This window comes from Rattus norvegicus, chromosome 5 (genome assembly GCF_021556685.1).
Source record: "Rattus norvegicus strain SHRSP/BbbUtx chromosome 5, alternate assembly SHRSP_T2T, whole genome shotgun sequence".
NCBI classification, from domain to species: Eukaryota; Metazoa; Chordata; class Mammalia; order Rodentia; family Muridae; genus Rattus; species Rattus norvegicus.
Genome location: NC_141538.1, coordinates 116,173,585 through 116,197,986, shown reverse-complemented (window position 1 = coordinate 116,197,986; position 24,402 = coordinate 116,173,585). Strand labels below are relative to the sequence as shown.

Here is a 24,402-nt window from a genome sequence, read left to right as displayed (position 1 = left end):
TGACTACATAAGTGACCTATTTCTTTAATCTATAGTCTGTTAATTGCTTTGTTTCTCTAACCTAGCCCAAATGCCATACTGTTTAAACGGTTATAGTGCCAGCTGAAGAAGCAGCCTGTGCTTAAGAGTACTAGCTGCTCTTGCAGAGTTCAAATCCAAGCGCCTATGTGGGACATGTCACAGTGCTCTACAACTCAAGCCCCAGGGCATCCAATAGGCTCTTCTGTCCTCCTGGGTCATTCACATTTGCACGAACATACCCCATCCTACCACAGTTACATAATATATACACAAAGTGGACACACATATACATATATGTATATATAATAAATCTGAAATTACTATAACTTTATAATATTTTAAAGCCTAATAAAGCCATCTATCTTTGTTCTTCTTGAGGATTATTTTAATACATACATTTATATCTAATAATATAAATAGCTAATAAGTTATTGTACATTTTAAGAAATAATGCATATTTATAAAGTTTATAAAATTTATTAATTCTGAGATGCATAAAGTTAGACTGTTACTTTATACCCTCTGTGAGTCAGAAATTATGGGATTTGGACTGACATAGCAGTTATTTGAATTGTAAAGTCTGCTAAACTTTACATGAATGTTGGGAATGTACATGTAAATACTCATATACACAAATGGATGTGGATGTGTGTATATGGTGTTTTCTTTCTAGTTTTTACCTGAGATGCTAGGGAGAGAGCCAATGTTTGAATGATTTAACTTAAAAAACCATCGAATATTTGGTCCAGGTACAAATGGGTCAAAAATTGATGCTAGATGAAGTTGCTTACATTCTCCTGATTTGCTAGTGAAATACTTTCTCGTCTAGGAATTGAGGGCTCCTTGTCCTTCATTTCCAGGCACACAAACGTAAAAAGTTTGTCACCATGGAAATGAAGGCAACGTAAATAAATTTTAACACAGTGTGTGGTTTGAACCTGAGTCACAAAAGAACAAGAGGTTTAAAATCTTAAGTCCTTGGAAAAAAAATCTAAATCCCTTCATTTCCTTAAGGTTACAAGAGAGACAGAGAAAGGAGAAAAGAGGCCGGGAGAGGGAGTAGGGGTATAGAGACAGAAACAGATAGGCAGAAAGGGAGAAATGAGAGGGGAGTCGGGAGGGAGGGAAGAGGAGGAGGAGGAAGAGGAGGAGGAGGAGGAGGAGGAGGAGGAGGAGGAGGAGGCAGCGGCAGTGGCTTTGGGGTGTTCCTATCATTGTTTGAGCACTTCTTGGGGGTGACCTGGAAAGAGTAGCTTCCCACTGCATTTTATTGTCCTTCCTGTCATTGTGACCTTAGTGTGGGCTATGGGCGCAGGAAAGTGTGGTGCCTTTTGTTTGTTTGCTTTTTGGAAACTGAAATTCTGTAGACCCATGAATGGCTGTGGCAGTAAGCAGTCAGTGGTCAGCTAGGAGCCCTGAACTCCAAGCAACCTCCATTTCTAAGCCATGTGTCTTTGACCCAGAGACTCGGTTTCTTGATTTCATATATGGCTGCTCTGATGGGTACATGATGACATGTAAAGAATGCTTGTGTCTTGGTTCAGTCTCTTACCTAAGTACGGGACTAGATGTTCTGCATTTGTTATTTATTTCTGTCAGTTTTATAGTTTACACCTCTCCAAAGCTGATCGTATTACTCACCGGACAGAGCCTGTGGTGGGATGTGCTGCCTTTGTGTTTTAACATCTAAGCTCTGAGGAGAATGCACATGCTTTTAAATGACACGGGAAGCCTCATCTGACCCCTTCTTGTTCTCTATCCTGTATCCTTGCCATTGGTAAGAGCATGTTTCCCACCATATGTCTCAGAGTACTCAGATCCTTTGCACAAGTAATTCCCTCTTTAACAAAATATTTCTGTATTATCAGGCTAGAACATGTCTTACTTGAAAATTAAGCTGAGCGTTTTGTCAATCATTTCTTAAATGGATCATTGGTGGTGAAGTACCAACCCTTAGTTTTTTCAGCTAAAAGCTTTACAATATTCATATACCCACCATTTGGCTGCTCAAAGGCAATGTTCTAATTTGGCTTTGAAGTCAGACATGGCTTACATTTCTTGCAGCTTCTCAGTTTGGATTAAAAGTACATAGCAGTCATTTGTCTCATAAGCTGTGGTCAAATGTACCATCAAACAGCACAATGGCTAATGCAGGTTATATCTTAAGTTTTCAGTGACCCTGGGCTAGACCAGAAAGTCTTTTACATCTTAGAGAAATTGCCACATTGCTACACAAATATAATAGTGCTTTCCTTTTGATCCTTCAGCGAGAATAAGGTAAGATGCCACATGTGGATCTCTTTGTCTCTAGTACTCATGACTTATGTGATCTGAATATAAAATATTTCATAAAATTTTCATGATAATAAAGATTGATAATTAGGCATCTTGCTCTGAGTCCTTTTCTTTTTTTGCTCTGCAAAAGTGGCTTTTGCTTAGAATTTGTGCTGCCTTTGTGTTTTAACATCTAAGCTCTGAGGAGAGAGTGCACATGCTTTGAAATGACACAGGAAGCCTCATCTGACCCCTTCTTGTTCTCTATCCCATATCCTTGCCGTTGACATACAGCAGAATTTTCTGGGTAGTATGCTGTATAAAGCAGAGAAGACACTATAGAGATGTTGGTACCCAGGTATCTGAGTCAAAGTACACCAAGCAAGAATTCCTATTATGGCTGTTTTTGAGAGACAAGATTTAACAACTCTCATTAAGGTGACCAGTAGAATTTGGAACCGCTGGAATCTAAGAAAAGGGGTCACTTGACTTATTTACTCATTTCCCACCCTGTATACCTCTTCAGAGAGGTAGAAAAGCACCACATAGGAAATGCTGTCAGAACCAATTTGCAGTTTGTCAAGATAGTAACTTGTATCCCGTCATTTTAGAATAAGGGAACTGGAGGTCTATCTGTTCAGTCAAATGAATACTTAGCTATTACTACATTCTATTAGTGGTATACTTCACAAACAAAATGTGAGTCATAGAGAATAATGCTGCAAGATTTAGACTGAGGCAGAAAAGTTGGGCCACAATCCTAGATATACCACTTATCAACTACGTGACTTTGGAAGAGTTACAGCAGCTCAATTGTATCAAATTTTCTTACTGCAAAGGGAAGGAACCTGAACAACTTCCAGACTCCTAGAAAAGTTCCTGTCAGAGACTTGAAAAAGTGCTTTGTACCTAGATTCATTAATTTGCATGTTAGCTGCTTAGTATGCTGTCTTGTGAACAGAGATTTCTAGAGGCCAGAAAGCATAGATTCATTTATTCAAGAAGAAATTTTCATCTATATGCACTGTATCAGTCACTGGAATTAAAAGAGATAGTTAACGCCCCAGGAACTGGAGGGGAAGGCTATTAGAGACAGACAGGTACAGTTCCCCTTATACTTATAAGGACTATATGAGATATATGGACAATAATAATGGAGGCCTGAATTATCATGACTAATGCTACCCAAGAGGCATATGCCAGAATGATAAGACCAAAATAACATTATAGGCGAAGTTCATATATTCTTTATGCTAAATTTATATATTGAATAACATGTATACTCACTTAATATTCATATACATGAAAAATATTTATGTACAAACACAAATTATACATATAATATATTTTATACAAAGATTGTTAATTATTTTTGAGAGAGATAAGGTTTTATAATTCCCATCACAATCAAATCATAGGCAGGTTTAATATTAATTCCATTGTCAGCCTTTTTTTATTTATGTCTTGCATGTGAGTTTCAATTTTTGAACTATTGTTTTTTTTATTAACCCATTGTGATAATCTCTACTTTCGAACAGACAGCTTTAACTCATTTATAATTAATTTCATTTCCAATTTTTAGATATATTCCTACAATTTTATTTTGTAGCACTTTTCTCCATGCCAATAAATAACATGTGCTATTATTTAAAGCAAGTATCCATAAGTAACCTGTGCTCTAATTATTTTGTGAGTTTTCCTGTGCTCTAATTATTTTGTGAGTTTTGGTTATATATATACATATATATATATGTATATATATATATTTGTTGTGTGCTAAAACCATAAGTTTCAGAATGTGAGTATCTTTGAAGATAAGACCATTAAAAACATAAAGTTAACATGAGGCCAGTTTGAGTATATTCTTATATGAACATGGAATTGGGGTTTTCAAACACATTCCTGAAAATGTGACAGGGGAAACACCTTGGGAAACATCATAGGAGGACAGGCACACATGATGAGAAGAGAGTGGTCTGTAGGTTGAAGAGGTTCACCAGGAGAATACACATTCATTGCCACCTTGATCTTATACTTGTAGCTTCCAGATTAAGGAAATTTCTTTCTTGTTGCTTAAGTCAGCCAGTGTCTATGTTTGGTTATGACAATCCTAGTAAATTAATACAGTCTTAAATGATAACACTAGATGCATCCATCGTTTAAAGCTTTTCCATTTCAGCATTTTGGGAAGGTGCCTATCGGTCTTCTGGCAAAGATGGCTATTTTTAGGTTAGCTGCTATTGTCCTGAGTATTTTTCTATGGTAGGTAATCTCTTCTCTTTCCTCTAGAAGGTTTGATGATATTCTTTGTAGCCATGTTATTATACACATCTTCCTGATGTGCAATTCTATTTTTATCACTTGGCCTTCTGACACTAATTATTTGTCTTTAACATTGAACTATTTCATGCATCGTACTTGGAAACACTCACCTTCCATGGTTCTGTAGAAATGAGCCATTAAGAAGATAGTTTGGCTGGAGTCCTAGCTGTGCAGCTGTTCTTTCTTCCTGAACTTTTTAGAAGCCGCAGTCTCATGCAACAGGTGGTGGGGCTTCAAGCGTGCATTCATGGATAAACGAGTTCGACCCCAGGTTGTCAGATCCAACCCATGAGAATCAAGCCAATCTCCACTATGTTTGACTCTCAAGAGCCCACCTTGTAGGTTAGCTAAGTGAGGAGTCTTCTGGGTCATATCTTTAACCCCTTATTATTGCTGCATGTTTTGTTCTATTTCTGGATTATGAAAATGCTTATCTTTCTTTCATAAACCATTTTTTAAAATATTTTTGAAATAATTTTTCCCTGCCAGAACCATTTCAGAGATACTTCGTAAAATATGACTTTGACCTTTCAAAAGTGGTGCAGGAACTTGAAAAAAGTTCTATACGTCTTATCCAACTTTTCCTAATGTTACCATCTTATATAAAATATATAATTTATTTCTTTTGTAGTTAATGTCTTATTACTCTGTATTTGGCACTCCAGGGTAGAAGGAGTTTAAACATATCAATGCATCTTAACTAAAAAAGTGTAGGCAAGAGTTCTACCATTGGCCAACCACTTAATCATCCATCCATTTATGCAATAAATATTTATTAAGCCTGTAATTGTGTTCTACACCCAACAAATGTAGCAGTGGTTGAAACAGTCAATTCTATTTATCCTTGTATTGTTAAACTGTTAGTCTCGGGCTGGAGAGATAGGCCAACAGTTAAAAAGCACTTGATGCTATTTCACAAGAGCCTAGTTTGCTTCCCAATGTCGACATGTCAGCTAATAACTTTCTGTCACTCCAGTTCCAGGAAATCCATGCCCTCTTCCAGCCTCTGTGGGTACTACATGTATATATATTGCACAGCCATATATGCAAGCAAAACATAGAAGGAAAATCTTTAAAATTTACGTTAGTTTCAGAGACAAAGTCAAGAAAAAAATGGTAAATATAGAAATTATGCCAGGTAAGAAATATATAAAAAGGATAAGAAGTATTTGGTCCTGTGGGAGAAAGTAGGCATCACAAATGGTGACTAAGAAGATTTTATTGGGAAGAACTGAATAAAAGTTCCAAAGGCTGCAGTCTTCAGCCATACAACTACTCAGGAGATTAATTGTCCTCAAAGTAACTTGAGAACTGAGTGTTAGAATTGCCAATCACCCAGGTTTAGAATCACAAAGTACCTAGATTCTACATGTAGCCAGTAGACAGAAGAATTGAGATTTATTTGATCCTAGGTCTTCATAAAATCAGAGCTTGTGTTTTTAACTGGACAGTCAAGTACAGATCTGCACAGAGAAGCACACATCAATTTCAAGGGTTGCATTCTGGACCCTTTCTTTGCTCATGTAATTTCGTGATCAGCCATGGTGTTCTCATAAACCCTTCAAGAAAACTCTGGGAATCTATTTACAGAGCACTTGAGGTTTTTCAGCAAGATGTTTTCATTGAACTAGCTGAGCTTTGTTTGACCTTTCTAATAAGTGGTGCAGGAACTTAGTGGACATAGCCAGCCTATGAGGTGACAGTCCGAGCCACTGTGTACTTGTCAGGTCCCACGTAGAGAAGTTAAGATTTCTTTCTAAGGGCCTTTGTCCTTATTTTCTTCATCAAAACACTCACAGCATCAATTTATAAGTCAATCCTTCTCATACTTCGAGAAAGACAACCAGTTTAATATTATAGAAAGCTTAAATTACAAGAGAAGCTTAAAGGAAAGTGGGCATAATTTGCTCTTGGAAAGGAAGACAGAAATAAATGCTCTTACTGAGAAGAGGTTTCATGAGGTCACTTCAGTGGTTCATTCTTTGGAAGAGTTTAAACATTAATCTTGAACCAGATCTTCTGGACTTCAAGTCTTGAGTAATGAAGAAGCAAATGCAGATTCAACACTTCTTCTGGCCAGGAGATCAGATGCAGATCCCTCCTAGAGGAATTAATGACATCTCCATGAGAAATTCAGAGCTGCCTTTGCAAATATTAACTGTTTTTAACTCTCATTCTCCCCACTTACTCCTGGGTCCCCACTTACACCACCATCTCTTGTACATTATTCTAAACATTGTACAAAGGATCTTGTTTCCTTGGACTTTTTCACCAGAATACTTTTTCTCTAATCTCTGCATATCAAGATGAGATGTATGTGTTTAGGACTCTGCTCAGGGGCTCTCCACTGTGTAAGTTTTCCTAAAACTTGTAGTTTATGTTGATTTTTTTTTATGTTCCAGTGTTTCCATACATGAAAAGAATCAGTAGGAAGAAGAAAGCATAAGAAATAAGAGAAAGAAAAAGAGGAAAGGCAGAGATGGAGGAATTTTTGATCAATGCTAGGAGAGATGTTATCATGGCTTGTTACAGCAAGCTCAAATGGGTGACTTTTCTTTTTCTGTGTTTTAGGCTAAGCAGTGAGTTCTTTGTTGTTGTTGTTGTTGTTTTGTTTTTGTTTTGTATGAGGGGATCTTAAACATGGTCCTCTACTGCCATAAATTTTGCAGCTAGTTTTCCACACTTGGGGAATCACAAGGGTCAGGACATCCAGAGTGTGATAAACAAATGTCACCCTGGGAAAGCCACCTTTGTGAACATGTTATCTCCCCTGAAAGGTGAGTTTTGTACAAGGATGTGCTCAGAATTTCCTTGTCTAATCAAGGCAGTAGATGAGTATTCCTAGCAGTGGGCATGCCGATGGTTAGCATGAGGTAAGGGAAACTGCCTGAATTCTAGAATTGGTCTTCTGAACAGATGAGGTGACCCTGCAGTGATCTTGCCTTACACAGCTGGCTGGAAGCTGCATCTCCTGATTTTGTTCTTTTCTAAATGCAACATTCGACTAAGGCATAGGTTAGATATGGTTGAGCTTTTTAAAAGTCATTGGAAATTGACTCTGCACTCTTGAGACGGTATATCCTCAGTGTTGGAGCAGTAGGCATAAACTCTGGCATCAATTCTTCCAGCCACTGCCAAAGCTCTCATTTAGAAAAGAAGTCTGCTTGAGCAAGTGTGTTTTCCTCAATATGTTTTAAAATGCAGACAAAAGCTCCCTCATAGGCTTTTATAAGGATTAGAAGAAATAATATATATGCATTATATATGTACATACACATATACATATATATGACATCAGTACAAAACCTAACTCAGAATAAGTGTGAAATAAAAATATGTATAATAAAATAAATATAATGGCTAATTATCTTCACTTATCTCTGTAGACAGTATCAGAATTGATGTATTCTCAGTGGGCTTTCCTTGACTTCTGTATCTAAACCATGTGAGCTGTTCAGGAAACATTGCATTGAAGCTACTTGAGCCTCTTATGGGATCTGACTTCTGATGACTATTAGCAATATAGTAATATACCATTATTATATAATACTTTCCCCTTTCAATAAAATGAGGGCACCCAGGGCTTGATGGTATCCCTTAATCATCTCTGAAGAGAATGTGCTCTAGAATAATAAGCCTAAACTTAAAAAAAATAAATAAGCTTTCTTAAAGAAAGCACAATCATACCATTTGTGTATTAATGTTTTGGTTATAATGTTATCATAGATTTTAAAGAGTTTTAAAAGATAACCAGTATTGCTTGTGTCTTAGTTATGTTTTTTAACCACTATGATAAGATAGCATAACCAAGGCAACTAACAGAAGAGTTCATTTGGGTCTTATGGTGCAGAGGGTCAGAGTCTATGTTCATCATAGAGAGAAGCATGGCAGCAGGTCTAGTACCGGAGCAGAGCTGAGAATTCACACCTGGATCCACACTCTGCCAAATCCTTTTGAAACTTCAACGCCCATTTCCAGCGATGTTCCTCTCTCAATAAGGCCACACCTTCTAATTGTTCCACAAGAGTTTCACCAACTGAGGACCAAGTACTCAAACCAACATACTTCACTCCCTGGCCCCCGTAGGCTAGTGGCACTCTCATAATGCAAAATGCATTTAGCTCAACTACAAAAGTTCCCATATTCTCTCAATACTGTTTCAAAGTTCAGTCCTGTGAGACTCAAGGCAATCTCTTAGTTGAAATGCAATCCACGCTTCTCATTCACAGCTTCACAACAGTGGCTTCTCAGGGCTTCTTACCCACACAGAACCTTCATGCAGAGACTGCTATGCCACATCCTGGCTGGCCTCTAAATATAAAGCCATGTAGAGGATGCTGTCAATCCTGGTTGCCCTTTGGGGATGGTAGAGCCTCGTGCCTTCAATTAACATTTATATGCTCCCACCAATGACATGCCTCCACCAACAAGGCTACATCGCCCTAACCTTCCTGAACAACTCCACAAACCGGGGACCAATTATCCAAACAAATGCACCTACGGGAGCCATTCTCATTCAAATCAGTTATCCCATGAACATGTCTCTTCTTGGTCCAGAATTTCAGGTTCCGTTTAATGGTCATGCCTCCTTCACTTCTTTTGATGGAGAACACCTACTGCATCCTCCTTTTTACTTTATGTTTGATTTATTAGCTCAATACGTTTGAGGAGAACTGGCCAAATATTTTTGTACTACATCCATCAGCTAGTTTGATGTTTCTCACAATTACTTCCTGGCCATCCATTTCTTGCAGGCATGCCACAGAATTGATGCTGGGTACTTTCCAGTTCAATGCATCAAGAGGCACATGTTCCACTTGTTCCACTACTGGTACTGTTAGCGCTGCTTCTTTAGTCTTTGGCATAACTTAATACTCTCACTACTTGGTGGGTAACATTATTCTAGACATGGGCACTAGAACCCTTTCAAGTTGACTCCTGAACTGTTTAAAAGTATTTTTACATTATTTGCTTATATTTTCTTCTGAATGTTGTTATAAGAAAGTTCATCTCCTCTAGCCCATCACAGCAACTCTGTTGATGTCCCTACTGCCCTCCCCTTGCATGACAGTGGCTTAGCTGTGCTTGTATGCAGCAGTTTCCCAGATGGTGTTTGCCTGTGCATTGGATTTCTCAACAGCACTATGTTATCTCTACGGTATTACCGATCTCCATTGATAGCTTCTTTGAGATATTTTGAAGGGACACAACAGAACAATTCATTATGGCTACTCCTGTTCTAAAACACACTTTCTGCATTGTTCTTGTGCTGGATTCTATTTAATTAACTTTTGATTTTGCATTGCAGGACCCTGATATACATTAGAAGGTCACCGCCCAGCCATTTATCTTTTAAAGTAACTAGCCTGGTTATTTTTTCCAAAGTTCCATCAGGTTAAAACAGTTAGCAATTTTTCTCCTTGCAGTGTCCCTCCAGCATGGACCAGACGTATAATAGATCAGCATAGGTTCAGATACATTACAACATTAGTCATCAATTACGTTTAAACCAGCACTGTAATATATCATTTATCTTGCCTGCCACAGCTCTTTTGAACATTTAATTTTTTAAGGCCTCTTAAGGTTTTTTTCCCTTCCCCTTCTCTTCTGAACTGGCCTCTTGCCTTTCTCCTTTGTCTCCGGCACAGACATCTCCTTAAGGAACAATAAAAATTAGATTTGTTTGACCTGCTCTCAGGGTTCATTTCAGAGAGATGGATTTTAATAGCTTTGACTGGTTGGGCAGACAGCTTTTATGCAATATCCCAGACATTTACTCACTGTCTTTTGCTGAGCCCGAAGCAGGTGTGTTAGAAGGAGGTGTGCCTGTGTGTCACTGAAGAGCTCCTTACTATTCTCTTCACATGACATGGTACTCAGAGAAATTGCTTGCCCACACACGGTGGGCATCTCATTAGGAGAAAGAGTCTTTGGTTAGCCTCTCCCCATCTAATAATAGCCTGTTTTAATCTCTTCCGTTCTACATTTATTACATTGTTAATTGAAAGGAATATCTCTGTTCAATGAGGTCTTTCTAAGATGGCCTGGGTTGCAGTGGGGTCTCTGCTTTTATACTACCTTCTTCATGAATATTCTGCCTCAGGCTCAGGATGTTTGCTCATTTCAAGATAGACTGAGGTCATGGTGAGAGCATGTATTTGCAGCCGCAGACCCAGGATTTGAATTCTGATACAGCCATTTATGAGGTGAGCCACTGTCTGGATTCGAGCTGATGACCCTACCTTTCTGATGCCTGCCTCATTAGAATAATAATTCTTGTCTCACATTATACTTGCTTTGTTTAAAAAAAAAAAAAAACAAAGCCTTGGGTTGCTGTGGCATGCCTGACACAAATCCACATTTTTTTTAGAGAGGTAGAGATGTTAGGCTACAAGGCACAGATACCTATTGAAGATCTACTGAGTAATAGACAAGAAATGCAGGAATGAACAAAACAAACAAAACATCTGGCCCTTAGAGGTTCAATTTTGATGGGAGACAATAACAGAAAGTGTAAACAAAGCATTGATCTGCTACGTAGTACCGACCACTAAGAAGAAAGGGACAGTACTCTGAGGTGACGTCATTAAATAAGAAAATATTTCTCTCTAGTATCTGGCACAAAACCAATTGCCTGTTCATAATTTTTAATCATGTAAATCACTCATCTGTTACTTTTATATACCTTTTAAAGTTAAACATCATATCACTCCCCTTCCCTTTTCTTTCTCCAATCCCTCCCATGGTCCCTACCTCCGTCTTCTTCTTGAAATCATAGCCCCACATAAATATATGCTGAAATATATAAACACAAACAAAATTTAGTGTTGCTTGTATGTGTGTGATTTCAGGGATGATCACTTGTTTTATACATGTATTCAATATCTTTAGAAATGATATTTGGGCCAAACATGGATTTTGTGATTGTTGGGCCTGGTTTTGAACTACGAAGCATTAAATTATTTCATCCATTCATTTATTCATCTGCCAAGCCTCTGTTTTATACAAGGCTCGTTGCTAAGAGCCAGTGTAGAGAAATGAATAGGTGAGTCCCTGCGTGCCAGTTGCCCATAGTCTAATGGATTCTCAGCTACAAAGGAAGCCAGAGTCCTAGAGACAAGAGCAGAATTGGACAGGGGCCTAGAAGGAAGCATAAGGGGAAGGATAAGTTGATAAACTTGGCCAGGCACTTGGCACAGCAGACTTTCTGCTTCTTGATGCCTATGGGAATGTTCATCAGGGGTCCAGGCTACTGGAATGCCCACTCTGCTTTCTCAGCTGTTTCTTTGAGGCCACCTCACTATCCAACAACAGGAGAGCAGGCCAGACAGCTGGTGAGGCTCAAAAAAAATTTTTTTATGTTATAAAAGCACCCAAATTTCTGCTGGAAGAAGAATGAACTACCAGCTAAAGTAGAGAATCATACCATTCTCTAGAGAAAATGGCTAAAATTAGTTGGGGTTTGCAAAACAATAGTTTAATGTGTTTAGAGGGTTCAGTTTTCATCTTGACCTTATCAAGAGTTAGATGCTGAATGTAGACTTTGAATTGTATTGTATAATATGTATTGATTAGATTAGGTAAGTCCTAGCTCTGGGAATAATGCCACAAAATTAATTACGCTGGCGTTGCAGATGTATCTCAGTTGGTAAACTAATTGCCTGGAATGCATGAAACCCTGGGCATGGTGGTGCACACATGCAAACCCAGTCCTTGGGAAGCAAAGGCAAACAGATCAGAAATTCACTGTGATCCTTGTCTACATAAAAGTTCTAGACCAGGCTAGACTCTGTGAAACCCTCCCCGCAAACAAACAAATAAAGAGCAAATAGGACTTGTAAAGTTTCAATTAATTTCTGCTAATTTATATCACTATTAATCTTCCCTCTATTTATATACCTCTGTTGATTTGTCTTCTTTTGAGCTTTGACTCTAGTCATCACACTTCACATCATGCTAGAGACTGTTTTGGCTCCAATATTTCGGAAAATGAGTCTCTGGGTTGCATTTTTCCACCATTATTTATATTCTTCTATAGTGTGTTAGACAACATAATAATCATAACAATTACTTCTCTGTGTCCTTACAATATAACATGGGTACTGTAAATGAATAGGGCTGTACAGGCCCCTATTTTCCTCCTTCTACAAAGGAGAAAAGACACACACACACACACACACACACACACACACACACAACCTTCAGGGAAGTAGCAGGGGCCCCCTTCCTGCACTGAATGACAGTAATATCACAGTGGTGATGAGACCATCTCAGTTTGTTTGAAATTGTCCCAGGCTTAATGCTGATCACCCAGCACCTATCATCAGGTACTAAATCAAGTACTAGACAAATATGGTTAATTGTTCACTTAGAATGCTGGCAAAAAATTGCTCCTGTGTCCTTGTACATGGATGCATTAATGAAGTCAGTGTGACTTAGAGGAAAAAAACATAAGTTATATTGGAAACATTTTGGTGGGAATGAAATGGGTCCTAGTGTTTTTCTTCAGAGAGAAGCTGATAAAGAGACAACACGGTGCAGACAGGTTACAGTGACGAACTCGGGCCTTCCAAGTTATCTTTGAATGGTATTTTATTTCACATCTCTTTGGAAGATAATTTTGCTTTGAGTATAAATTGGAAAGTGGATAGTAAGACAAAATTTCCTGTTGTTACCACATGACAGCATCCCAAAGTCTGTCTTTTCAAAATACCATGATTCAGAGAGAAGTGATAGAGTGCTTGTACAAATTACTTTACTGATTAATTAACAAAATAGCCTTATTGTCTGTCTGTTCTAGAGAAGACTGATGAGCAGGCCATTGCCTCAAGAGAAGAGAATGATAGATGGGGGTCAGGAAAAGTGAAAAGGCTGAGGTCTTTTACTTGGAAGCCTTCGACAGCCCATTTCTTTCTTTTTGGTGGGGTGGGGGCTAGGGGGTAGGGGAAATCTCAGTGCTTCTGTTTTGAGAGAGGCTGACCTATGCCTGCCTCTACACCTTCAGACCTCTGAGGGAGGTGAGGAAGTAAGTAGCTCCCCAACCCCTGAACAAAGTCCTAACTCTACGTGGGAAAGCTCAATGACCAAACTACGCTGGGACTTTGGAAATAGAGAAAACCCTGGCCCTGGAACTGAACCATTTATGATCAGAGACAGATTACTTAGCTAACCAAACTTTCAGTTTCTTAATCCACACATTTTTATTTATTTTTTAATATCATAGCACAGTGCTGAATTGCTGACCACTGAGTAGGGGATTGGGGGCTTCCCAAGCAAAGCCTAGAACAGTGTCAGACCTGGGGTAAGATGCATAAGGTATCTGGGACACAGGCATTTACTCCAAAAACTCACACTTATGCAACAATTTTTACTCAAATAATATTCTCATCAATGGATTAAGTGGTTCGCAGAGCAAATGCTATTGATATAGATTATGTTTTTATAGTAATTCTGTGCAGTGCTGTTTCACTATTTCTGTTTATTTTCCTTATTCCAACTGTACTGTGATCAAAGATGGTTTTGTAAACTAAAGAGTGGGTAGCTTACTAATCCATCAGTATTCTTTTCCATGTTACGCTGAACTGATTATGGGTATTGTTATTTTGAGTTTTCTTTTATGAGTGTTCATTCTACAAAATCCAGTGTCAAAAATCTATTTAAGAATAGCTCAGCGGGGTTGGGGATTTAGCTCAGTGGTAGAGCGCTTGCCTAGGAAGCACAAGGCCCTGGGTTCGGTCCCCAGCTCTGAAAAAAAAAAAGAACCAAAAAAAAAAAAAAGAATAGCTCAAATTTTGTTCACTTACAGTCAGCAATATATAATATGATGTGTGGTTTCCTCCATTATCAATTTTATTTGTGCCAAACCTTTCTACTAGTAGTATCTATTAAGAATTATATTGGTGCTAGAGAGATGGCTCGGTGGTTATGAACACTGACTGCTCTTCCAGAGGTCCTGAGTTCAATTCCTAGCTACCACATGGTGGCTCACAATCATCTGTAATGGGATCTGATGTCCTCTTCTGGTGTGTCTGAAGATAACTACAGTGTAGTTATACACATTAAATACATACATACATACATACATACATACATACATACATACATACACACATACATACATACGTCTTTAAAAAATTATCTAGACATTGAGCCACAGAGATAAATGGTTCTCATTTGCCCTTCTAAAGCAAAGCCAGGAAAGCCAGGGAGGTAACTTAACATGAATCAGTATATAAACAGTGGAGCCAAAGCATCCAACTTCACTCTGGGTCCATTCCCATACTCAAACCCCCAGGCATCTGCCAAACCCTGGACTGATATTGCACTTCACCCGACATCAACTGGCCTCCTTTTGAGGCATGTTAAAGTGCTTTGTACCCTTGCTAATGTTCCTAAGTACTGCAAATTCAGTGTTGGTCTTTTTTCCCTCCTCCCTATTCTAGTCTAGCTAACTTTGCACTTTCATTTCCAACAAAACAAAACTTAATTTAGTAAAAATCTTGTTTTGAACATAAATGGGTGGAAATAAGTAAGAGTGCTGAACAGAGTACTTAACTTTTAAAGTTTTGGCTCTCGTCTGCAAACTATGGATCCCAACCTGTCTAGCACCTTGAGCTGTCATCGAAAATTCACTCCCTTTTCTCTTTGCCTCTAACCTGCATTGACTCCTTTTATCCAGCTGCAACATACTCAGAGCCTAACACCTACATAATTCCAACAGTAAGTCCATGACATTGGAACTACCAGTGAGTGTCCCAGTGATACATTTTCAAAGGGTATAAACCCATAAATGATGGAAGAAGTTTGGGTTCTGGCTTAAAAGTCTGGTTTCAAAGATCACATGTTTTTATACCCACCAATTGCACATAGAGATGATTTTTGTGTTCTATTTTTTTTTCTTCCCAACAAAGCATGGGAACTGGGGTTCTTCTCACTCACCTGAAAAAGATCCATAGGATCCAACAAGTATCCTATAGCTGCATCCTGAATAGAGACCTCATCTCAGCTGAATCTGGTAATGACAATCATGTGGTAGAGCTGGTAGGTGGTGGTGGAAGGTCTAAGCACCTAGGGACCCTCCTCCTGCCCAGCACCTTCAGAAAGCCTTTCAACACCCTGACTTCTATGTGCTCTGACACACACATGAATTATAGGCCCCTTCCAGCTGCCTGCTCAGCCCATATCTGGAGAGGTGCCAGCCGCCGATTGGATCAGCTAAAGCAGCCATGAGGTAGTTAAGGCTGAGCGGAGTGCAGCTGGCTAAGAAAATGGGTAAATATTTTATAGACTGTACGGTAAATAATATATATGTTCAGAGAAACAAGGTGAATCTTTTATAGGCTTGAGCCCCTGTTAAGCCTGCAATTAAATGCTGGTGCTGGAAAAAGTAGAAGCAGGCTTCAAACCCTCCCTTCCTACTGCGAATCAAAGACCTACTCGTAAATTCTCAGTAAGTGCTTCAGACTGTTCACTGATGCTGAATTGCACAAATTGAATGTCTTTCTTTTCTACAAAGAAAATTCCCCTTTCCTTACCCAGTGCTACTTACAAAAGTGAACTCACAAGCACTTCATAATATTTGTGTTTTAACCTGTTTTCATTTGAAAGTCTGTGCAAGATCTTTATCTATTAGTTTTATTTCTGTCCTCATGCAATTCCAGTAAGATGCACCCAGAAGTCATTAATAAATATTTGCGTTTCCCTTGCCTGTTGAGGTACTACTTTGTGCCAAGCCCTCCCCTAGCTCCGGCCTTCTTAAGCTTTTCCCACATTTGACATCTTTATTGATGAAATAAACATTGAGAAATATTTATACAACCGTGCATTTATAGGTATATAAAATAGGTATGCAAGTCAAACATTTACTGATAAATCATAAAGAAACCTCTACTAAATAGTTCTTTGCTCTACATATAATAACTTATGAAACTCCAGTAAATCATCAATTCAAACAATTTTTAAAATCAAACATTTCAACATGATACATGCTACCTTGTCAACTCACATGAAGACTGAAAATAGGAAGATATTGAAGGCGGGTTTACCTGTTACTTTGGAGGAGGCGAATTAAACTGTTACTTTGCTGTGAGTATAGACAACTTCGTGTGGATAGTAAATAAAAATAAAACCTCTTAATTCATAACATAAAATAGTCTTGAATCTGAGTTGATGTTTTCGGCAGTATTCATTGGCACTGAATGGTGAAATGTCTTCCACAGGGCAAAGTTAGCCTTTTGTACATCAAGGTGGTACTGAAGTTGTATGATACTAATGGGAGTGTCTGCTATCACAAATATATTGGGTTCTTTGCAAGTTGGATTTTGAATTCGTTTTTGTTTGTTTCATGTTCAGAAACATTTTACTGTTACCAAATTCAGTTCTGTGGACCCATGCTGGGGCATCAGACATACTCTTAGAAGTTGAGAAATAAATAGTATAAGAATAACTTGAAAGATTTGATATTTACAAGAAGTCTTTTGCTTTTATGTATAACTACCCTGCATCTAGTGATTTTTTTTTCCATTATGTTCATCAACTCCTGTGACCTTCAGTTCAAGAGGCTGGGCTCTAGGTTACAGGCACCATATGTCTAGAGTACAAAGTCCTGTGGCTAGGAGGTCAAAGGTCATCAAGACGATCAAGGTGGGGAGGTAAGTGCTGAGGAGAGAAATGAAACAGAATACAGGAAGAGAGAATTTGTAATAGAGGACCTGCTCGTACCATGATGACCAGGAGAAGGAAGGGAAGAGGGAGAGGGAAGAGAGTGGGAAGGGGAGAAGGAAAGGGGGGGGAGAGAGAGAGAGAGAGAGAGAGAGAGAGAGAGAGAGAGAGGAGGAGGAGGAGGAGGAAGAGGAGGAGGAAGAGGAGGAGGAGGAGGCGACAGAGGTGGTGGCATGAGGGTCTCACGTCTCACTCTTCCCTTCAAAGGTACACTCCCAGTTGTTCAAGCTTTTCCCAGTCAAGCAAATTCTCTTAAAGGTCCCACCATTTCCCAATATTGCCACAGCTTGAGTACCAAGACATAAATACACCAATTTTGGGTAATGTCTAAAATTCAACCTGCACCACATGTATGGCATGGGGCACTGGTGGAAAGGAATTAACTAGCTACTGTAATACTTCAGGCATTTGAGAGGCTTGGGGGAAAGAATCGTTATAAAGGATGATGCAATTGGGTAGCTGAGGACAATCAATACTCTGGGAAAATATGAAGGCTTGCGTGATTAATCATCAATTTATATGGATCTCCACGATCCTTCTTGGCAGAATGTAAAGAAACTCTCCTTTGCCACAGTGGGTAGAAAAATTCCAGCCCAGAATTTAATTGTAAAAAGGGCAAAGATCTAGAAGAAAATGAAGGGGGATTTTTTTGTTTGTTTTTTTTGTTTGTTTGTTTGTTTTTGTTTTTAACCACAGTAAGCAGGCTGCCCGAAGTCAGGCCCCTACCTGGGAAGGAGTAGCATGCTGAAACTTGGAAGAGAAACATCTATGTTAGTTTCATGTGAAAACCTGAAATCATAGACTTTTGTAGACATTCATGGCTATTAAATTGCACATTTATCTTTGTTAAAGAATAGTGCACCATCTTTCTTTAAGAATAACATAGGTGGAAAAAGAGAGACTAACATAGATGCTTCTGCCTTACCAGGTAAAGATGATTCACTCACTTTCACCTGAAGCTACACACCAAGAAGACTCCTTCACTTCTCACCATGATCAATAGGCCAGTAATCATGGAAGGTCATAATACAACCATGGAGGTGCTAGTATTAGACTGCCAGATATGGTGTTGCCCCTGAAAAGCTGAAGCAGGGGTGAGGTGGGGGGTGGGGTAGTTTGAAGCTGCACTTGAATCTCAGACTCTGTCTCAAAAATGAGTGCGTGTATGAATGAATTTAAAACAAAAATAAATCAAATAAAATATAAATAAATAAAGAGGAAGAAGATGAGGGAGAGACTCCATTTTGAAACAGCAGCCAAAGGATCTAGCAATACCAAGTGACAGGGCTGGAAGTATAATACTTGGTCTGACAGTGATATCTAAAAGAAAAGCAGGACGCCAAGCATTTTAAATGATATAGTCGGGCTGGGGATTTAGCTCAGTGGTAGAGTGCTTACCTAGGAAGCGCAAGGCCCTGGGTTCGGTCCCCAGCTCCGAAAAAAAAGAACCAAAAAAAAATGATATAGTCTATTGAATACCTTGGGAGGGACCTGAGGAGATGGCAGTAACATCCTATAAGAGGGATCCCTAAAGCTTTATCATAGTGGTTGCCCACAGTTGTTGACAGAGGACTGATAGCAGGTTCGTTGCAAATGAGAAAAGAGGGATGAAAAAGAAGTTGGTATATCTGAATAAGCTTATAGGTAAGTCCCAAATCAGAGGACATACTGTTTACCAAACTTGGAAAAGATGTGGACATAAATAAAAGTATAACTGGAAACCTTTGGATTCTTACATGTGTGTGAAGACAACAGCACAGTCCTGGTTCACTGGCATCAATGGGGAGAGAATAGCACACATATTAGGAATCACATCGTGGCATGTAGCTATTAGAAACACAGTTAGAACGTCTGACCCCTAGGAATCCATGGAAACCATAGAGTGCAGTATCTCTAGGGGTAATGTGGACTAAAACCCAGGCTGATGCTGCTCAATCTATACTCAAAGGAATATACATTATACCATCAAGGCATTCTCTACTTTCTGGACCTAAATTAACACATGAATTCACTCTACTGACTAAAGAGTACAGTACCCTATAATATCAAAGGAGCTCACTTAGCAGTGATTTCCCCAGAACCTTCCCTGAAAGAGCACATAATGTTTTGTGTGAATAAGCATATACTAGGGACAAGGATTATTCAAGTTTTTCAGGGACCTCTGTTCCAGGTTATGGGTTGAGAGTTTCATCTTGGAGTGAGAAGTATTCTCAAGCCTTTTCTGCTAAGTTGGAGTATACAGGACCACTAAGTAAATGGAATCCTGGCCTAAGTCCCTCTCAGAGTGTCCACTGGGCCCCAGAGATTTTAATGTATAATTAAAATGTATGTAGCCAGTTGTTAACCCTTTGGTCCTTGGCTTGGAACTAACTATGAAAGTAGGAAATGGGAAGCAAAAGCCTCTTAAACTGATACTTTACTGGTCACAGTAGCAAATTAAAACAATATTCCAGCCCAGGAAGATATAAGATGCAGAAATTATAGTCATTAAATACCTTAAGGAGGCAACGATGGCAAACTCTTCCTTTTCTGTTGAGTTCAGCTGTCTGGCCCAATACCATGAGGATCATTCCTAAGATCTGGTCAAGCTATTGAGACTCTGTAGGTCTTCTTATGCTGGTGGATCATTGATCAATACAATCCACAAGGGCAGTGGGAGCAGAGACATCAAACAGGGGGAAGCCTCTTCAGTAGTACAGTGAATAAACCACATGGGGATTGTGGTCGCTAGGCAGATCAACTTTATTTAGAGTGATTGAAGGCTTAGAAAGTTTTGGGGAACTAGGGGCAGCAGTATCCAGGATGGGCAAAGGTCATTGGCTGGGGGCTTATGGTACCTTGAATGCCTCATTAGCATAGGGAAGCATTTCAGGAATCTCAGGTGTTGGCTGATCACGATTTCTCTGGAGAAAGGAAATTGGTCCTATAAACTAATTGAGGCTACATGACATTTCTCAAGTAGCAGTGGGTGTAAAGGCTTAGAATTCCCCACAAGGTTAGAGAAGAAGAAAGGCAGCTCACAGATGGAGGCTCCCATAGCGAGCTGAGCACAGAAGCTATCTGGTCAGGGTGGACTTCGACCTTAATTAGCATTTTCCCCAAAAGTTTGGCAAAGTATTCAGTGAGAGAGAGAAAGCATCAGACCAAATCTAAATTTCTGATAAAACAGTATTCCTTGAAGAAGAAATGAACAGCTTCAGGGTATGTTTGAAGGCGAAGTGATGGACCAGACTCAACATTTATTGTGGGTATAAGTTTGTCTTTTTGTCCTGTAGAACTTTATCTAGAACTACTGTTCAAGGATCATGAAATGAATGAAATGAAATGAATCATCAATAGTATAATATTATATCAAGTAATGCATAGTAAAGAGGGTAAGTTGGTGATGTCTGATTGGATTTATTAATCCTATTCTATAATACGTAATTCAGATCTTCCACTGTGACAGAGGGATTGAACAGCCACTTGAAGAATCATCTAAAGAACTAGGTTTCAGATGTGACCTTGCAAAGATAATCACAATATCCAAGAATTTGATAAATGTGTTAAATCAACGACCCACAATTTGTTATTATGTTCCCATATGTAGGATTTGTGGGTTCAGGAACAAAAGAAGCAGAGGTTGTTCTTATTTACTGTTACTTCTAATATCCATGTGGGGAGTTTCTATCTCTTGTCCACACTATTCTGGACTCAACTGATTTGAAATCAGATCTTCCAAAGGAGGAAATCTTCCATCAGATGCATTTCAAGTATCCTATTCAAAGTTCAGCTGTTGATATCTTCTGGCCACTTTGGGAATTTGAGTTCAAAGGAAGGCATGGAAGAATAGAAATAGGAAAAATAGTACCTTAGGCAAATAAATAACAACTAGAGATTGGTTATCTCCTATACAACCAGTGTCTGAAGGGGTAGCTTTGACCTTCAGGGCATTCACTCTGCTATCTTTTGGTATATCCTGTCATCTAGTTTTATTATTAGATGTGATATCCATACCTCCTCATGGATGAGGGTTTGAACTACCCTACTTTGCATATTAACTATGTGTTAGAGATGAAGATTATATAAAATGGGGGCGAAGATGTAAAGAATACCTACCTGGAGAATCAATTGCAGCATCATGGACCAATCTATCCTATCTTCATCTCCTCATCTTCTCATAAGAAAAAGAGAAAACTGGAATCCTATGATTTCATCCCAGTTGTGTTGTACTTGGTATCTAAGCCTGTGATTTTGAAAAGCACAGCTATAGCGGGTATCGAGCTGCCCCACAGATACCGTGCTTAGGAGTGAAGCTCTTGTTCTTCCAGACGCCAGGTGACTAATGACCATCTAAATGGGGAAATTTTGTAGCAAGACGATAGGATGTCTATAAGAAGAAGACATCTAATGCATTTCTAGTCCTATCAAGATTTAAATGTGTAGTGAAGATGATATTTGGAATTAAAGACTTTAATTAGAAGTCATTAAGATTTTTTTTTTCATCACAGAAGATCTCGTTGTACTAGAAGAAGTCTATGTCTCTCCCTTCACTAGTACACCTTTAAATTTTCGCTGCAGGCAAAAACTTCTCTCAGGACTGGATACCTCACTGGACTCAGCATGTGGCGGCTGCAGCTGTTCCCCTCTTTCTCCCTGGGGGTCCCTTGGGGCATGTCATATTTCTCTCAAACATTCTTGGAATATTTCATGATTCATTCTTGAAGCATGAACTTTTTAACTCTTTTCCTGTGGAGGATTTTTTTTTCTAGCTAAGTTACAGGTTGACATGGAAACTCCCAGAACTTCAGTAAACAGATCAGGAGAGATACCAACCAGTGGTCAGTAGCCTGTTCTCATAAGCCTGACTTGCTGAAACCCACTCATTTATTTGCTTGCTCCAGAATGCATCACAACCAAAAGGATCTTATTGAAAAGTGACTTGTTGAGAGGCACAGCATGAGGTAGAAGCTATTTGCATTCCAAATTCAGAGACCCATGGTGCCTGATTTAGTATACTTGATTATACTAAATGAGAAAATGAGCCAATTTCTTTGTTTTGTTAATGATTCTCATGACTTTACATAATACTTTTAAATTATAATATTGGGATAGAAAAGTTGAACTGGGGTGGCTCTAGAGTGCTAATAAGAGAATGAAAATCCACAAGAAAAATTGTTTGGAGACAGAACTAATATGTATCTCTAAAGATTTACAATTTTTCCCTCTGATATTCTAATAACCTGCAATAGATTCATGATCATCTCTTCTATAGCAAAGGGAATTAGGACCCAAGGAACTAATGAACTTCCTCAAGTTTTCACAGCTTGTCTAAATCAGCTCATGTAGAATGCTTGAAGTCTTTTCACAATCCTTCAGTCTCTGGAGATCATCGTCATCTTTATGAAAGGCCGAATTTCTCCAGAAGTTAAAGCATCCCTTGCTCAGAAGCTGGACAGAGCTTTGCATTTTCTAAGGAGGAAAGAGACTATGATCGCAGCTGTTACACCCTACTCCATTCCTCGACGCCCCACCCTCTGACATCATGGGTGTACAGCTCATTTCTGGAAGGAGTCACCTATAAAAGATCCACCCAGTGGCTCAACATCATAAAAATGAGCCCATGCTCTGAGCCAGTGGAGTAAGTCCCTGATCCCAAAGCAAACCAAGAAGCCAATGGTTTTGTGAATTTCAGGCCAGATACCAGAGCCTTCGACTCAGAGCTTGGAACCATTAAACATATTCCAGTAGTTCCATGTCAGTGAGCGAAGATTATAGTTCTGTAGGATATTCTTTAAATAGATCAAATAGCCTTGAGAATAAAGTATCAGTGCTTAGCGTGGCAAACAAAGTTATTCATGACCCAAGTCTTGCATCAGTACCTCTTTCCTTTCCTCCCCACTCAAATAAGACATGGAATTATACGAAGCATCACATACCTCGGTTCTTTGCAGAAGCTGAGTTTGCTTGTTGTTGCTTTTCTTCTGTTACTTTTTCACTATCTAGATAATTCTAACCCCAGCCTCACCTCTCCAATGGAAGTCTTCCCGGAAAGTTCAAGGCAAGGTAAGATGCTCAACTTATCAACATAATTATCTGACACTGCATTTCTCTATTTGATCACCCTTAGACTGTGAGCAACACAGTCCCAGAGGATGCATCTTGACCAACAACAGCATTCCTGGAGCCCATCATGAACAAAGTATCTGAGGAGCTGTGGACATACACATCATCGTCAGAGTGACAGGTCTTCTAAGGTGTGATCACTCAGAAAAGCTATGTCGTGTGTACTATTCAACTTCTCCGTATTCTACTTCTGAGTCTAATCTCCACAGGCATCTTGAGTTGTCTTCCTCACACACACCTCCTTCGTTCATCCACATCTTACTCAGTTGCTCTTCCTTCCAGACCTAGAATTTTCACTTCAATCAAAAGTAGCCAAACTGATCTGTGAAGCTGCAGTGCCTTCTGCTTCTCCAGAGTGAGCATCAAAAATGGTCTATCTTCAGTCTTCTTCCCAACTCCGACCAGCTTTTTTATTGACCCTTACAAATATTTTTGATGTTTGCTCTGACTTAATAACAATACCTGATATGAAAAGGATTTGCAACAGGAGAAAGAAGGAAGTGGAAACGAAGTGCCAGCTTACTCTGTTTGGGAGTTTAACAAAACCTGTGAAGTAGACAACAAAAAAATTTTATTCATGGTTCTGGGACCTCTGGAATATAAGATCAAGACAACAAAAGACGGATGTCTTTTAAGGGCACATTTCCTGCCTTATGACATTTGCTTGTGCTCCTGTGGTAAACAAGTTTCCTCAGAACTCTTTTCTAAGAGCACTGTCCTCTTTGATCTAAAGACCTACCTTCTAATATGACCACCTTAATGATTGAGACTGAGGTCAAGAATTTAGGGGGTACAAGATGTCTTTTATTTGAACTTTAATATGTTTAAGAATATTAGATGAATAAACAAAAAGATGGGCAGGATGTGTGAGGTAATAAATAAGAGAAGTTGCTCCAAGACTGGGCCTGACCTTGATCCCATGCTGATCCCATACTGATTATGCTTTTCCTTATTAAATAA

The 24,402-nt window shown here is 39.0% G+C and overlaps 1 non-coding gene across 1 annotated transcript; it reads right to left on the bottom strand.

Annotated features, from left to right (window-relative positions):
• Nucleotides 1–7,240: 7,240 nt before the first annotated feature.
• On the bottom strand, nucleotides 7,241–7,402 carry LOC120103235 (U1 spliceosomal RNA). The gene has a single exon (XR_015621608.1). It is a non-coding gene; the product is annotated as a U1 spliceosomal RNA (small nuclear RNA).
• Between the last annotated feature and the right edge of the window lie 17,000 nt (nucleotides 7,403–24,402).